This window comes from Panulirus ornatus, chromosome 11, assembly GCF_036320965.1.
Source record: "Panulirus ornatus isolate Po-2019 chromosome 11, ASM3632096v1, whole genome shotgun sequence".
Lineage (NCBI taxonomy): Eukaryota > Metazoa > Arthropoda > Malacostraca > Decapoda > Palinuridae > Panulirus > Panulirus ornatus.
The window spans coordinates 51,788,599-51,806,098 of record NC_092234.1 but is presented as its reverse complement, the minus strand read 5'-3'; the positions used below and the strand labels follow the sequence as shown (position 1 = coordinate 51,806,098).

The window sequence follows — 17,500 nt, the reverse complement described above, 5'->3', positions numbered from 1 at the left end:
TTCATCATATTAGATAAAATGCTTATGATCCACTTAATTAGTTTTACCTTATTTGATGAAATACTTCTTATCCACTATTTGGCTCAGCCTATCAGATGAAAGACTTGTCATCCACTCAGATGGTTCACCCTATTAAATGCAGGACTCATTATTCACTAAATAACTGTTTCACCATATTAGAAGAATAACTCATCAACCTATTAAATGAGACACATCAACCATAATTGGTTCACCCTATTAGAACTAATCATCCACAACTTACCCGGTTCACCCTATTGGATGAAATACTCATTATCATCCACTTAAGTGCCTCACCTCTTTAGATGAAATGTCTATACTTTACTAAGTATCTGGTTCACACCTTTTACATGTAATACCTATCATACTTAATAATCGGCTGGAGAGATTATATAACTCACAGATGAAGACAACCGTCAGGGGCCAGCCATCATCCAAACCACTCACCTGTGGAAGAAATATACTATATGAATATTCTGATACTCCTATACTTCACTAAAAAAAAAAAAAAAACCAATCTTTTCCTTTAAATGTACAATTAATGATCTATATGGATGCTTTAATATTCAACGATAAATATGTCAGAGTGGTTAATCACATTTGATAATTTCTTGAAGTCTGTCATTCGACTCCTCTGTCCAAGCTACAGGCTATGACAGGTGCCCACCATAACAAGTAACACCTACTAATACATCCTGGCCTGCTTAAAATACCTGTCAAGGGTCACGCGTAAGACTCCCGCACTAGCACACAGCAGTGCCTAGCATAGTCCATGAATTTCAAGAAAGACTGGCTTTATTTTCTGTGGTTAGACATGAAATCATGAGGAGAATAAACATAATATGCAAAATATCCACTGAAAGTACTTATTCAACAAAAATCCTTGCTACCGCCTAAACTTTAATCGTAACTTGGACCTTGTTGTTTTTTCAAATCTTTCCTTGGCGTTCCATCTTGGTGTCTGTCCAAGTGGTCAAGGGTGTGTCAAAGAAAAAAAAAAAAGACAAAATTTACGGGTTCTACCAAGGACAACAGCAAGGACGTGGCTGTTCTGTGACCCGGTGACACGCAAAAGTTTCCGCTTTTAAGTGCAAGGTGTGTCGCCTGGAATTGTCCTTCGCCCATCAACACGAAGGTTACATAACGTGTCACCTGAACAGTGGTGCTAAGGTATGAGAATAGTTTCAATACAGTTCCGGATTCCTTCCACAGCCGTCACGGATCCTCATGTGAAGCTAACTTATTTTCCCTGACGGCTCAAATGACTTGTGGTGTTGTATACAGATAAGTGAGAGAGATTTCCCCTTAATAATCTAAGACAATGAGCACGGTGCTCGGGAAGGCAGCGAAACAATATATGATTGTACGGGACTTAAAAAATATGTGTAGTTCAGTCTGAAGTTGTGCTATCATCGTATGCCCGTGTCAGCAAACGAGTTATTTCTTGCAAAATGTAAAATATGAATGAAAAGTGAACCCTTCCTTTCACAGTATATAGGTAACTAATTAAGCAGAGGTCAGGTCAACGTACTTTATGACTGTTGTATTCTTTCACCGAACGTAAACGGTAGCAATACAAAAGTGGTGGCAGAAGAAACTTTTAGTTGAATCCTCAAATAAACATCAAATAAACAATGATGTTGACTTAACGGTGTGCAACTGACTGATCTTGTTTCCTCCACAGTGAGACAGAAGATGAAACACTTTGGTTATCAACTGATCAAGTAAGCATACCAGGTTAGGGGAGACTGCGTGTGTGTTGTAACTAACCTCTTACTTTATAACTCTAAGTCTCACTCTTTGGAGATGGTTGTGTCACTCATCTGGCCAGCTGACCTTTGTCGGCTCTGGAAGCCTACTCGACTTCAGGAAAAAAAAAAAAGAAGTCAGTTGGGATGCATGACACGTAAGGCCCAGCATATGAACCAATCGATTTTGTCTACACGCTTTATCAAATGGGCTGAAATTCCCAGCATGAGAAAGTCTGCTTTGCGTACCCGACAAAACGAACGGGCTGCGCACACCCTACCCATCATGACAGAAGGGATGCAGGGTGTCTCAGTCCCCCCTTCTCTCCCCCCCAAGTTAGGCGAGCCTTCTCAGCCTATCCAACACAAGTCCAAAGGCTGCACCTTGATGGTTCAGACACAACCAAACATGACAAGCAGCCTTGCGTATCCTACTCAACATAGCAGACGGGGCTCCATGGCCTGCATCATCCCTCCCTCGGGGAGAGGCGGCCTGCACCACCAGTGCACAACCTTGACACAAGATCTCGAGTTAAAACCGTTCAGAGCTCGACTCCCACGGGTGGCCTTGACATTTACCGCGGGGGAAGCGGTTACTTGCTTGTTTTCTCGTTCTGTAGTGGCTTGTTTGTGAAGGATCGACACACTTGCTATGTAAAACAGGCTATGCACAAGATTCTTGACTCGCTCTTGAGAATGGAGTTTGTGCAAGGTTTACATAAAGGAAAAAAAAATAGCGTTGTAAAAATGGAATTTCATACAATATTTTCACGGCACTGTAAGACAGGATTTGCACAATTCTCGTACTGACATTGTAAGAAGGGGTTTGTAAAAATCTAAACAAATGCTTTGTAAGAGGAGTCTGTATAAGATTCGCACAACACAAAAGTTGACAGGCTCAACAGATATATTCACAAAATACATATTTCCTAAGTTGAAATATTAATCCATGTTAAATTCTTAGATGTTTAAGCATTCACTCATATTTTCTTGTGACAGGAATATAAAAAGAGAAAATATAGAGAAGACAAGCAAGAAAGGGGAAAAATAATACTTCTCACGTATTCCCTGCGTGTCGTAGGCGGCGACTAAATGGGGAGGGAGCGGGGGGGCTGGAAATCCTCCCCTCCCGTTTTTAATTTTGCAAAAGAAGGAACAGAGAAGGGGGCCAAGTGAGGATATTACCTCTAAGCTCAGTCCTCTGTTCTTAAAGCTACCTCGTTAACGCGGGAAATGGTGAATATCTATCATAGTTTGTCGCTGTCTCCCGCGTTAGCGAGGTAGCGCAAGGAAACAGACGAAAGAATGGCCCAACCCACCCATATACACATGTATATACATGGTAAACATGTGACTGTCCAATCATGTTTACCAAATGGCGTCTTAGCTTCGTGTCTTCGATGTATATCAACTGACTTATATTTCTCTCTTGTGTCTCCCCTGATGATGTGATTATTACACGAAAGTGCACTTGGGAACTTTTCGTGTTTCATTTTCCTCGTGGACTCATAGGAATATATATATATATATATATATATATATATATATATATAAATATATATATATATATATATATATATATATATATATATATATATATATATATAAACGAAAAAAGTGGGGACTTCAACCATTAATTATTTTCATACTGTAGCGGATTCGCCTTCTGAAATTACAAATAGAATAAAAATATTAATCAGTAGAAAACTTATCATTTAATTGAGTATATTCACTCTGATCAAAAAATAATACGTAAAGCCAACCACTCTTTTAATTCTTGCAAAGTCATTACTCAGTCTCCCTCGAAATCAAACACCAGAGTTCTCCCTGTAACTGTTTGAAAACACTATCCTTCCCCTTCAACCTCCTGACATTTCATTTTCCTCTGGTTATGAAGTTTTTCTTTTTCTAATTACATCTTTCACCTCTTCCACTATCAAATTTCCTAGCACGTTGAACCAAAGAACATTAAAATCCATCCATGTACGACTGAATGTCTGCATGTCAATGTCCAGATTGGACACCATCCAGTAAAGAACGAACGTCTGCAAAATCACCTGTCTAGACTGGACACCATCAAAAGCCTACGACGATGAAAGAAAAATCGAACTGCTTTCAGGCCCCTCACGCACCCTAAATCATGGACATAGGATATGAGTCCTCGACTTTACACCAACTGCAAGTGCTACTTTTTCCCCCACAACAATCCTCGTTTTCTACAGCTACTTTTTCCCCACAACAATCCTCGTTTTCTACAGCTACTTTCCCCCAACAATCCTCGTTTTCTACATCTACTTTTTCCCACAACAATCCTCGTTTTCTACAGTCAAATCATTTTCATATATCAACCCTAACCAACCTGGCTCCTTGTCACATCGCACTCTATTGGCTAAATGTCCCACGAATGCGGGCTGAATGACGATGAATGTGGTCACTTGACTGACCGAATGCCGATGAATGTGGTCACTTGACTGGCTGAATGGTGATGAAATGTGGTCACTTGACTGACCGAATGGATATGCTGAAATAGGAAAGCGGAACTGGTGAACCCGCCATACAACGGTCTCACCAGTCAGGTGGCAACAACGCTCCGGGTCGCACTTATCATTATCATTATTATCATTATTATTATTATTATTATTATTATTATTATTATTATTATTATCATTATTATTATCATTATTATTCATGCGCACATCCTAAACGTTAGCAGTGCCGTGGGGTGCAACACCAACTACTGAGCAATTTGTTTAAGGAGGGGCGTGTCACTGCACTTGCCAGACACATCCTGACTGAACCTAACCTACCAAACCTACGTCATCCTAAAACGCGTATTTACAGTCGAGTAACGAAAATGACTTTTTTTTCAGGGATAAGAAAAATCACGCACCCTAAATTATATACGGCAGTCAAGGACACAGTGTGTGTGTGTGTGTGTGTGTGTGTGTGTGTGTGTGTGGAACAACACGTAGATCCATCTCCACCGCCCACAGCCACTCGCTAATACAGACTTTCCAGGAGCCTCGACCTTGGCCAACCCACCCTCCCCTGTAATTAATTCATTCTCAGCCGTTGTTAATGCTACACTTGATGACACTCAAGCAAACCGTGACCTTCTAAGAGATGCATTCTGAAACACCGAGAAGGGAAAGAGCTGATAACAACCCATTCAAGTTATGTGAAGATACCGAATCATTGTGCAGTATATATCACAGATCACGAACGAAAGGTTCTTAAGGCATTCTCTCTCTCTCTCTCTCTCTCTCTCTCTCTCTCTCTCTCTCTCTCTCTCTCTCTCTCTCTCTCTCTCTCTCTGACCATTACGAGACCCAGTCTCTATGGTCACTGGTACAAACAACCGTTTCAACAAACTGGTTTATACAGAAGTGAAGCAAATGAAGCACTCAGCAAGGATCGTGAACCTTCCGCGACTGCATTTCAGTGATCATGCCAATATTAATCGAGGAACAAAAACCAGAGTTGATCACACACACACACACACAAACACACAACATGGGACAACATGTGTGTAAAACTCTCTCCCCGTAACGTTTAAAACAGTAATCACACCTATGAATACTTTTGAAGTAACTCACGAAAAATATATTAGGTGACCATCCTTTCTTTCAATATTGTCACAGAAAATGGAGAAGTTTGAGGTAAACTATGCTATTATGAATTTTTCTCACCATCTACGTAATTTCAAGCGGACCTCTATCGAAAACAGAGAACTCTCCAATGGGTCTTCTCAGATGATCCTATTCTGACAGTATCACAGTCCCTCATAATACATGACGTGTGATTTATTGTCTGTAAATGGCAATAAGCAGGAACTAGTCCCGTCCACGACATAACCTCGTACAGAAAACAATGAACGATATTTTGGGAGATTTCCCCCAGAACTTTAGCCGTTTTGAACAAGCTGAACAGTAGATAATACTGACTTCTCTAAAACTCATAATATTACTCAGACGAGCACAAGTCACCCCAGTGGGAGCCGGGGTTTCGTGTGTGTGTGTGGGGGGGGGGGGAGAACTCACAAAAAAGTTGTGATTTCCTGTAGAAACGAATATCAGAATCGCTTTTTAAAAGACATCAAAATCCACTTGGAAAAAAAAAAATAAAAGAAAATTTCAACCTCACCTAACCTGGACCTGACGTAACCTCCCCACAGGTGCGATCAACTACACTCGTCGTGTTCTTCTCTGTGATATTCTATCATTTCTATTTCATAATTCTTATACTTTCTAACCTTCAATTGCGCTTCTAGCCATAGAGAATTTCATAATTCTTAAAACTTTCTAACCTTCAATTGCGCTTCTAGCCACAGAGAATTTCGTTTTGCATCAAGTGTACAATCGGACGATCAAGACACCTCATCTTGTCTTCCTCTTCCTCCTCATACAAGCTCGCTTAGCAGGGACGAACAAGTAGTAGTGCTCGAAGCGGACGGACGGACGGAGGCCTGGTTGCCAGGCGGCTCCATCCCCCGTTCCTACTGTCCCTCCGTAATATCCCGCGTGTGGATACCACCGGAGGAACGTGGATCGACAAAAGAATTCCTCGTAGCGAGCCATCACAAGGTGGTCGTCTCCGTGGTTCTCAGGCTGATGCCCAACCACCCACACACACCCCTACCCATTCCCCCACCCACTGTCGCTCACAACAGTTGTACCTCTGGCTGGTTGTGTTATGATACTGGTTGATCGGATGAATCAGTGTAGCGGGAGCGCCGCCGCATTCACGGGCAACAGGAACTATAATACGTGAGGAGTGGCGTAAAAATGTTTGTGGTCTGCCTCTCCATGCCCCTCTCCCTCTCTCTCTCTCTCTCTCTCTCTCTCTCTCTCTCTCTCTCCAAATTTCCGATGGTCGATTTCTGCAACAGTGCCAAGGGCGGGACGATGATGATGGTGGTGGTGGTGGTGAAGATGGTCGGAAACAGGGTTCTGTCATTTCCGAACAGAAACTTTGCGCCAGTCGACACCCCGTCCAGGGAGACAGGTTCACACGCCTGGCGACGGTATGATGACCTCCACTCCACCCCACAGACCTTATGGAGCCAATTAATAACCCCCTCCACCCCCACACACACACACACCCTCCAGGCAGCGTTTAATATGCTCAATCTTATACTGGGGACGAGTCTTGAGCCGAGTATCCTAACCTACCTTACCTTAGTGTACCCTCAAGCTAACCTACCCCAAACCTAAACTCGACCAACCTACCTTAACCTACCCTGAGCTACTATACTAAAGTCCCCCTTAAAAAAAAGTTCAATACAGCACAATTTGCATGGGAAGGCAACCGACTGGCTGGACTAACTTTCAGTGGCACATTTTTTTTTTTTCCTTTTTTTTCGAGTGGGTTAAGCAGAGAGGGCGACTCCTCTGAGATGATCCTATTCATGTATCTGTGAGAGAGTCATGATGGGCGGGTGTACGAGGAGGAGGAGGAGGAGGAGGAGGAGGAGGAGGAGGAGGAGGAGGAGGAGGAAGTGTAGATATTAGGAGGGGCAAGTGAGGACCTGCCACTCGCCCTGGGAGAGGTAGGAGACGCAGGGCTGGGCGTGGGGGGACCAGTTTGTGACCCGCCGCCCGCGCCAGCACCTCCGGCCGGCCCCAGCGAACGCAGCCTCAACACGAGCTCCCCAGCACACCTCCAGGTGCAACGTTTACTCACGCCTCTGTCTATGTACCTCACACGATGTGAGCATTATAATGCTATGCCAGTCATCCATTCTTAACAGATCGTACATCAGCCTCCTGCACCTTCGTCTTTGTGGGATGACTCTCTCTCTCTCTCTCTCTCTCTCTCTCTCTCTCTCTCTCTCTCTCTCTCTCTCTCTCGAACACTCCCACGTTTCGATATAACCCTTCTGTTTATTGCTGGACGTATTATATCTATCTTCCTCAGCTGTAGTTAGTTCGATAGAGAATTTTACACACACACACACCATGTGAACAATAAGTCATTGGTGACAGTATCAAGAGTTCTCATTCCATTGTAAACTTCTCAACGAAGGTTGGCGTCGCAGGGACCAGCCATCTCCACCTTCCACTACTGGTCTCCCACAGGAAACAAAAATGGGACCCTTGTGGCTCCCTCATCCTCACGTACGATGCCTCGATGGAGGGCACCTGCTCGCCCGTGCCTCTACCACTGGTGTCGGCGGTGACAAAAAAAGCTCTCCCGGCTGTAAAGCGTACGGGAAGCTTCATGCAGCTTAACTCTCCAAAGCTTCAATTCGTTCGACGATAAACCACTGAAGTCGCATGCTTGTGTATACATTGCCATCACCAGCAGTCATTCTTCTTAGCGTCTGTGCTACCAAGAGAACATACTCTCTATAACCTCAACGTCTTCCATCACTGTTATCAGTGAGGCAGAAGCCCTTTACACGAGAACTTGGCCGGGCACTGTGTACACCAGCCAGGCTACCACCTGGTCTCCAGACCAGAGCGAGATCTCACGAAGGACGACCATGCATCAGTCAAGACACGGGCTCGCTCGCCTTTGCCAAAGCCATGCTCGTGATCGACTACCCTCTATTGAGGGTGTGTCTGCCTACGGTACAGACACCACCAACGACCATCAGCCACGCCCGTCAGAAGTCGTTCAGCGTCTGTCGCAGCTAACGACGGGCAACGGGTCAGCAGTAGCCAAGCGGGAGGTCATGAGGCCGCCTGATGATGAAGGACGCGGCCAGCCGTCAGCAAGAAGGGGCGTGGGTGGCGCGTCGAGTTGTGGCGTGGGCGGCATATGCTGACGGAGGGAGAGGGAAGCGGTAATGAGGTGCCCTCATGGGCCAATGGGGGCCACCCGCCTTACTGTTCTTACCATCAACTCTCTCTCTCTCACACACACACACACACACACACACACACACACAACGTTAAATGCTTCGTCAGGTGGTTCCTTGGTTACGTGAGGGGAGGGTCCTCCAACGCATGGCTCAAGACAGCTGGTTCTGGTGTCTTCACCCACATCTCTTGACGCCCCCCCCCCCCCAAGAACTATACAAAACTCCTCAACACACAGCTGAAGGAACGAGGTCGTTCGCCGATAACGACCGTGATGCACTGTCTCAGTCCCCTGGAGACCAAGACCCACCGCCGTAATTACATTCTCTCAAAGGTAATTATGGAAGTCGTGCCATCATCTGCTACGCTCTCACTGTACCCGAACATTTCAGGTACAGCAAGAACTACTATCGAGACGGGATAGTACTGCTAATGCAACAATAACAACTACTACTACTACTACTACTACTACTACTGCTACTACTACTCCTAGTACTACTGCTATGGGTTGTAGATGTCTTCTTGGGGCAACTCAACAAACAAAATCTAACAGTTCAAAAAAAATCTGGCTTAATTTGACAAAAAACAAATAAAAAAAACTATATCAACCCAATAAAAGAAAGGAGAATTGGGAGAAAAAAAAGATCCTGCAATATATATATATATAATATATATATATATATATATATATATATATATATATATATATATACATATTGCAATAAGTCACCAGAAGACCCTATGGAAGTTCAAACACTGAGAAGAGACAAAAAAAAAAATCGATGAAAGACCAGAGGACATAAAACAGACTAAAACAAAGAGAGGAAAGACAATAATGAATAAAAGAAACCATAGCAACTATTGAGGAAAGGCCTAATGATTATACAGACTACAACTATATGAGAGTCTCAGACTACGCGAGGGAAACCATAAGATCCAAACGACAAAAAAAAAAAAATACAATGAAGAAACGACCTAACGACGTGATCAAAGAACGAAACAATATGGAAGACCAAAAGACCATGAAACTTAGATAAAAAAAAACAACAGTTGGAAACACCAAAACTGCTGGATAAGCACTAGGTCAACGAGAGAGAGAGAGAGAGAGAGAGAGAGAGAGAGAGAGAGAGAGAGAGAGAGAGAGAGAGAGAGAGAGAGAGAGAGCTGATGGTTGGCGGGTGGGCCGATCGCAAAGTGGTTAAGGGGAGCAGTAAACATATGGGGGCGGGGCAGAGTACCCCACACAGGCAAGGTACACACACACACACACACACACATATATATATATATATATATATATATATATATATATATATATATATATATATATATATATATCATAGGAAATCATATATACGTAGAGCACAGATAATGATAAACTCGAGGGAAAATCAAAAGCTCCTAATTTCCACTATATTTCAAGACATTCTCAAAAATGAATTACAGTTGAAATCCTTTCTTTCATTTTTACGGTGGAAGCTCCAGTCACAGACTAAAGTCCACATCAAGACCGGACCTTAATTGAAATACAGGGAGGTTAGAATTAAAGGGGAAAAAGACAAGGAAAATTATATACGAGTATGGGAGGAAATTAAAAACCTTTCTTTTAAAAATGTGCCGGGTCACAGCTGTTGGGAAAGGCAAGAGAAGGTAGAGAGTTCCAAATCTTCGAAGTGTAGGGAAAGAAACAGGTGTCAAAATGGCCGCCCACCCTGGGGTTGCCGACGGCCACATAATACTCATGTGACGCAGCAGCTTGCAGAGTATTGCGTGGCCTAGCTAGTGATGGGGGCACTCAAGCAGCCAGCTCTCGGGAGCAAAAACCAAAGTGATACCTATACAAGAGGGAAAGTGAACCAGAAATGCGACGTGGGGAAAGTGGGTCAAGGTTTGAAGTTGTCCTGGAAGAGTTTACATGGACTGCTTTCAACTTTGCCAAGTAAGGATGCGAGTATATATATATATATATATATATATATATATATATATATATATATATATATATATATATATATATATTCTCTTTCTGTACGCCATCATAAGGTAACGACTGCGCAATACATCACTGAGAGCCGCTTGGCGCAGTCTCCTGCAGCAGATGATCCTGCGCTCTGGGGCCCAGCTGCGCAGGTCGCTGTCCTCCATAGCGGCTGATGATCTAAGCGTGGAGGAAACGACCCGGAACAATGGGGCGGGGACCAACTAAACAACACTGGGGCGGAGGCCAACATGGGGCAGACGCCAATCAACCAACGCAATGTGGAGATCGACCACACAACAGAGGTACGGAGACAACTAACTGTGGGCGCTATGTACAAGCCATCAGTGGAGGATAACACGGTCGCTCTACATGACATCAGAGGAGGATAACACGGTCGCTCTACATGTCATCCGTGGAGGATAATACGGTCGCTCTACATGTCATCAGTGGAGGATAACACGGTCGCTCTACATGTCATCAGTGGAGGATAACACGGTCGCTCTACATGTCATCAGTGGAGGATAACACGGTCGCTCTACATGTCATCCGTGGAGGATAACACGGTCGCTCTACATGTCATCCTTGGAGGATAACACGGTCGCTCTACATGTCATCCGTGGAGGATAATACGGTCGCTCTACATCTCATTAGTGGAGGATAATACGGTTGCTCCACATGTCATCAGTGGAGGATAACACGGTCGCTCTACATGTCATCCGTGGAGGATAATACGGTCGCTCTAATGTCATCAGTGGAGGATAACACGGTCGCTCTTTACCAGCTATCACTGGAGGATATCAGGGTTGCTCTATACATCAGTGGAGGATGATTTCCTCGCGCCACGGCTCATGCGCCCCCTTCGTTTAGGTACCGCAGCATTCCTCCACAGGTCGTGGATCACGAGATAAACCCCTTTCCGAGTTCTCGTGACCAGCTGGAGGAACTGCGGTGTCCGCCACCCTTCACCATGTCCGTAGCGGAGAGAGAGAGAGAGAGAGAGAGAGAGAGAGAGAGAGAGAGAGAGAGAGAGAGAGAGAGAGAGAGAGAGAGAGAGTTGTGTGGTGATGGAGGAGGAGGCTGGAAATGTAATCAGATGCCTGGCTATGAAGAAAATCTCCACAATCATATGCAGTATCACGTTTCTGCGACTTTTCGCTCCCGGGCCTAAACAGAGACAGACAGACAGACACACACAAACATACATGAGAGGTAAGACACACAAACACACAATGAACAAACACGACACAAGGTCCTGCTCTCTCTCTCTCTCTCTCTCTCTCTCTCTCACCCGGGGCGGAAGACGAGGTCTGCCCGAGCTTCCACAGCTCACAAGCTGGTCTGTGGCGGGCAACACGTCCACCTCTCTTGGGATACTTGTGTGTTCCTAGGCAGTCGAAGACAGCCAGGGGAAGGGAAGGGAAGGGAACCCCCCCCTCACACCCCTCTGTTGAACCCCCCCCCCCTTGGGCTGGGGTGCCGACAAGGTCCCGTCGCACGCAACACTAACCCAACGACACCGGTGGTCCTTCCCCCCCCGCGCGCCTCTCGTGGCCATTTGCATAATGACACGTCATGTCTGGACGTTATCGCCTCTTATGGAATTGCACATTCTACACTCTCTCTCTCTCTAAGCGTACGCATGCACGCACGTACATGCTGCCGTCCATTACCACAACACCATAAGCAAAGATCCCACTCTTTTTTTTTTTCTTTTCTTAAGTGTTCCTCCTACGTTTGGACACCGGGTGTCTTCCTCCCGCGGCCGCACACGACTCCTGCTGGGGAGCTGGAAGGACACGTCGAAGAGCTACAGAAAAGAGGCTTCTATCGGGACGTGGCGTCGACTGACGGCGATCAAACGAGAGAGAGAGAGAGAGAGAGAGAGAGAGAGAGAGAGAGACTGTTGTGGCCGAGGGTGGGAGAACCTTGTTACTACTAATGGCCCTACGTTGCGACAGGACTTGAGAAGACTCCTGCCTCGGCACATAGCCCCCTTTACCTCCCCTCCACACTCGCCAGTTCTCGGGAGTTCCAAGCGCGGCGCACCGCGGAAGTAGCCGCTCAAGGGGCGTAGCCGGTCATGCACTCTCGTACACGTTCAGTATATACGCTGGGCGCCAAAACAACGTCCACCGTCGCTTAGGCACACAAACGCACGATGCACGGTGGCTCTCGCCAGATCCGGGAGTGGTCCACGGACAGACGCATGACGGCTCACACGAACCCGGCACGGAATAACGAAGGGAAAGACAATTATCAGACTCGTTAAAACCCGTCAAATCCCCCATCCACCCCCCCCCCCCCCAGTGCCCGACACTACGTACACGTAACACTTACCCAACGACAAAGTCCGACGGTAAACATTCGTTACACACTGTGCTGTAAAAAAAAAACCACAGTCTTAACGTACGTAACAGTGGGTCATTTTTGGCACCACTAGCCCATGTTTCACTGGTTCATATCCAGTCGAGATGGTTCACTGGTTCATTTCTGAGTAGTCTGTCAAACTTAGTTGTCGTATTAACTTTTTCAGTGTACAGTCTGGCCCTAGAGAGGTATACATATATCAATAATAAAAAAAGAGGTCAAGAAATACTTTCGTAGCACAAGACTGGTGGAGGAACGGAATATACCGGACGAGGGTACGGTAAAAACCTGGAGGGCAAACACGCTGCATGTGGAAGCAATCCCAGACCACTGTGTTGACCGGTAAAGCCACACAAGATGTCAGGGACCAACCAAGAGCAATGTGAAGCGACATATATATATATATATATATATATATATATATATATATATATATATATATATATATATATATATATATATATATAAACAGCATAAAGTAAGCCTTAACAATGCTACTGTTTAGCGGAGGGTCTTCTACACCATGTCCGTGACTCGCTGTTGTTGGCAGCCAGGAAGGAGTTGGAGGAGGAGGAGGAGGAGAAGGAGGAGGAGGAGGGGGCTTGACAGCTAGCCCTTACAAGGACTTCTGTTCTACCAGCCTACATGTGAATCCCTGAGTATATACACGCACACACACTACCGCTCGCCCTGTGTCTGGCTGCCTGCTTGCCTGTCGTCCAACACTACATCCCGAGCCTCTTCTCATCGAGGCCAGACCCTCAGACTTCCTTCATGTCCCCGTACTCACGCTGACGTCATGCCATGGTCAAACCTTCGACAGACCACGAGTGATGGGCTGGGCCACCCCTGACCAGCGGGGCACGGACCATGCCAACGTACGTGTGTGTGTGTGTGGATCTAGTGCAAGACACCGGAGCCAGAACCAGACCTTCGCCAGCAAGGATGATCGCCCAGATCACTCTCGCTCTCCTCAACACAAAACAACGACAACCTGATCCCTCGTAAAATCAGAGGATTTAAAGGTGATCTGTTATCTAAGGTCTCCTGCACGTGAGAACGACACTGCTCCATTCTTTTACCCCTTTTTTGTTGTTATCTGGACGTTCAAGGATGTAGAAATAACAACACAGATAAGGATACAACATGACAGTTTCCCCTTCAAGCTTTACGCGAGACTCCTCGAGGGTAATAATGACAGCAGCAGAGGAGAGTCAACAAGCAGAAGCCAAGGACACCAGGGAGGGATGGGCAGGGGGAGGCTAGGCCAGGCGACACTGGTGGCATCCGTAATAATAACAACAAAGAAAAGGACGACGGAGGAAAAACGTACTACACCAGACTTGACGAGGAATGTGTAATGTGACGATTACTGAGGCAACCTGCCGCTTTGCCCGCCCATCAACCTGCCGCTGTGCCCGCCCATCAACCTGCCGCTGTGCCCGCCCATCAACCTGCCGCTGTGCCCGCCCATCAACCTGCCGCTGTGCCCGCCCATCAACCTGCCGCTGTGCCCGCCCATCAACCTGCCGCTGTGCCCGCCCATCAACCTGCCGCTGTGCCCGCCCATCAACCTGCCGCTGTGCCCGCCCATCAACCTGCCGCTGTGCCCGCCCATCAACCTGCCGCTGTGCCCGCCCATCAACCTGCCGCTGTGCCCGCCCATCAACCTGCCGCTGTGCCCGCCGCCCAACCTGCCGCTGTGCCCGCCCATCAACCTGCCGCTGTGCCCGCCCATCAACCTGCCGCTGGGCCCGCCCGACCTGCCGCTGTACCGTCCTGCGTTAAGGACAAACTCGTGAGACACAATAACAAGTCGCTCAAATAAGAAAAAAAGAATGTGACCTAAGACTTTAAGATGTCAGACGGTGAAGAGCCACAAGCAAGCTGCTGCACCACCCCACGTTGCCCAGAGACAACCCAGAGCCAAGCAGGGAAAAAAAAGGAAACTCACAGCAACACAGCCGGCCGCCAGGATCAACACTCAAGTTTCCTCCCAACAAATAAAAGCGACAAGGAAACACACATGACCCACTCAGTATCGCTGAGGATTGACTTATGTTCTAAGTAAGTCATGATCTTTGGACCCGTGAGCACGACGGTACGGCCCATGAACACCACGACGGTACGGCCCATGAACATCACGACGGTACGGCCCATGAACATCACGACGGTACGAGACTGGAACACGACGGTACGGCCCATGAACATCACGACGGTACGAAGCTAGAGTACGACGGTACGGCCCATGAACACCACGACGGTACGAAGCTAGAGTACGACGGTACGGCCCATGAACACCACGACGGTACGAACCTGGAGCACGACGGTACGGCCCATGAACACCACGACGGTACGAAGCTAGAGTACGACGGTACGGCCCATGAACACCACGACGGTACGAAGCTAGAGTACGACGGTACGGCCATGAACACCACGACGGTACGAAGCTAGAGTACGACGGTACGGCCCATGAACACCACGACGGTACGGCCATGAACACCACGACGGTACGAAGCTAGAGTACGACGGTACGGCCCATGAACATCACGACGGTACGGCCCATGAACACCACGACGGTACGGCCCATGAACACCACGACGGTACGGCCATGAACACCACGACGGTACGGCCCATGAACATCACGACGGTACGGCCATGAACACCACGACGGTACGGCCATGAACACCACGACGGTACGAAGCTAGAGTACGACGGTACGGCCCATGAACATCACGACGGTACGAAGCTAGAGTACGACGGTACGGCCCATGAACATCACGACGGTACGAAGCTAGAGTACGACGGTACGGCCCATGAACATCACGACGGTACGAAGCTAGAGTACGACGGTACGGCCCATGAACATCACGACGGTACGAGACTGGAACACGACGGTACGGCCCATGAACATCACGACGGTACGGCCCATGAACATCACGACGGTACGAAGCTAGAGTACGACGGTACGGCCCATGAACATCACGACGGTACGAAGCTAGAGTACGACGGTACGGCCCATGAACACCACGACGGTACGGCCCATGAACATCACGACGGTACGAAGCTAGAGTACGACGGTACGGCCCATGAACATCACGACGGTACGAAGCTAGAGTACGACGGTACGGCCCATGAACATCACGACGGTACGAAGCTAGAGTACGACGGTACGGCCCATGAACATCACGACGGTACGAAGCTAGAGTACGACGGTACGGCCCATGAACATCACGACGGTACGGCCCATGAACACCACGACGGTACGAAGCTAGAGTACGACGGTACGGCCCATGAACACCACGACGGTACGGCCATGAACACCACGACGGTACGAAGCTAGAGTACGACGGTACGGCCCATGAACATCACGACGGTACGGCCATGAACACCACGACGGTACGGCCCATGAACATCACGACGGTACGGCCATGAACACCACGACGGTACGGCCCATGAACATCACGACGGTACGGCCCATGAACATCACGACGGTACGGCCCATGAACACCACGACGGTACGAAGCTAGAGTACGACGGTACGGCCCATGAACATCACGACGGTACGGCCATGAACACCACGACGGTACGGCCCATGAACATCACGACGGTACGAAGCTAGAGTACGACGGTACGGCCCATGAACATCACGACGGTACGAAGCTAGAGTACGACGGTACGGCCCATGAACATCACGACGGTACGAAGCTAGAGTACGACGGTACGGCCCATGAACATCACGACGGTACGAAGCTAGAGTACGACGGTACGGCCCATGAACATCACGACGGTACGGCCCATGAACATCACGACGGTACGAAGCTAGAGTACGACGGTACGGCCCATGAACATCACGACGGTACGAAGCTAGAGTACGACGGTACGGCCCATGAACATCACGACGGTACGGCCCATGAACATCACGACGGTACGAAGCTAGAGTACGACGGTACGGCCCATGAACATCACGACGGTACGAAGCTAGAGTACGACGGTACGGCCCATGAACATCACGACGGTACGAAGCTAGAGTACGACGGTACGGCCCATGAACACCACGACGGTACGGCCATGAACACCACGACGGTACGGCCATGAACACCACGACGGTACGGCCCATGAACATCACGACGGTACGGCCCATGAACACCACGACGGTACGGCCCATGAACATCACGACGGTACGGCCATGAACACCACGACGGTACGGCCCATGAACACCACGACGGTACGAAGCTAGAGTACGACGGTACGGCCCATGAACACCACGACGGTACCGAACCTGGAGCACGACGGTACGACCCATGAACACCACGACGGTACCGAAGCTGGAGCACGACGGTGCGGCCCATGACCCGAGCCTAACCTAGCAGGGAAACTAGACCGCCGGAACGCAATAAGAAGACTAGCGAGTGGCAAGCGTGTTCAGCAAGAGAGCAAGCCAACCAGCAAGCAAGCAAGCAAGCAAGAAGGGAGCGGCAGGCACTAAAGAGCAAGCAGCCCTCCCGTGTTTATCAGACAAGCCAGCTGTTGTACACCCCTCCCCCCTCCACCCCTTCCCCTCCTCCCCCCAAACATAACAC

General features: G+C 47.8%; 1 protein-coding gene across 1 annotated transcript in view; it reads right to left on the bottom strand.

Annotated features, from left to right (window-relative positions):
* The window catches only part of Col4a1 (Collagen type IV alpha 1), a 417,480-nt gene that overhangs the window by 208,513 nt on the left and 191,467 nt on the right, over positions 1 to 17,500 (bottom strand). The window lies entirely within an intron of this gene.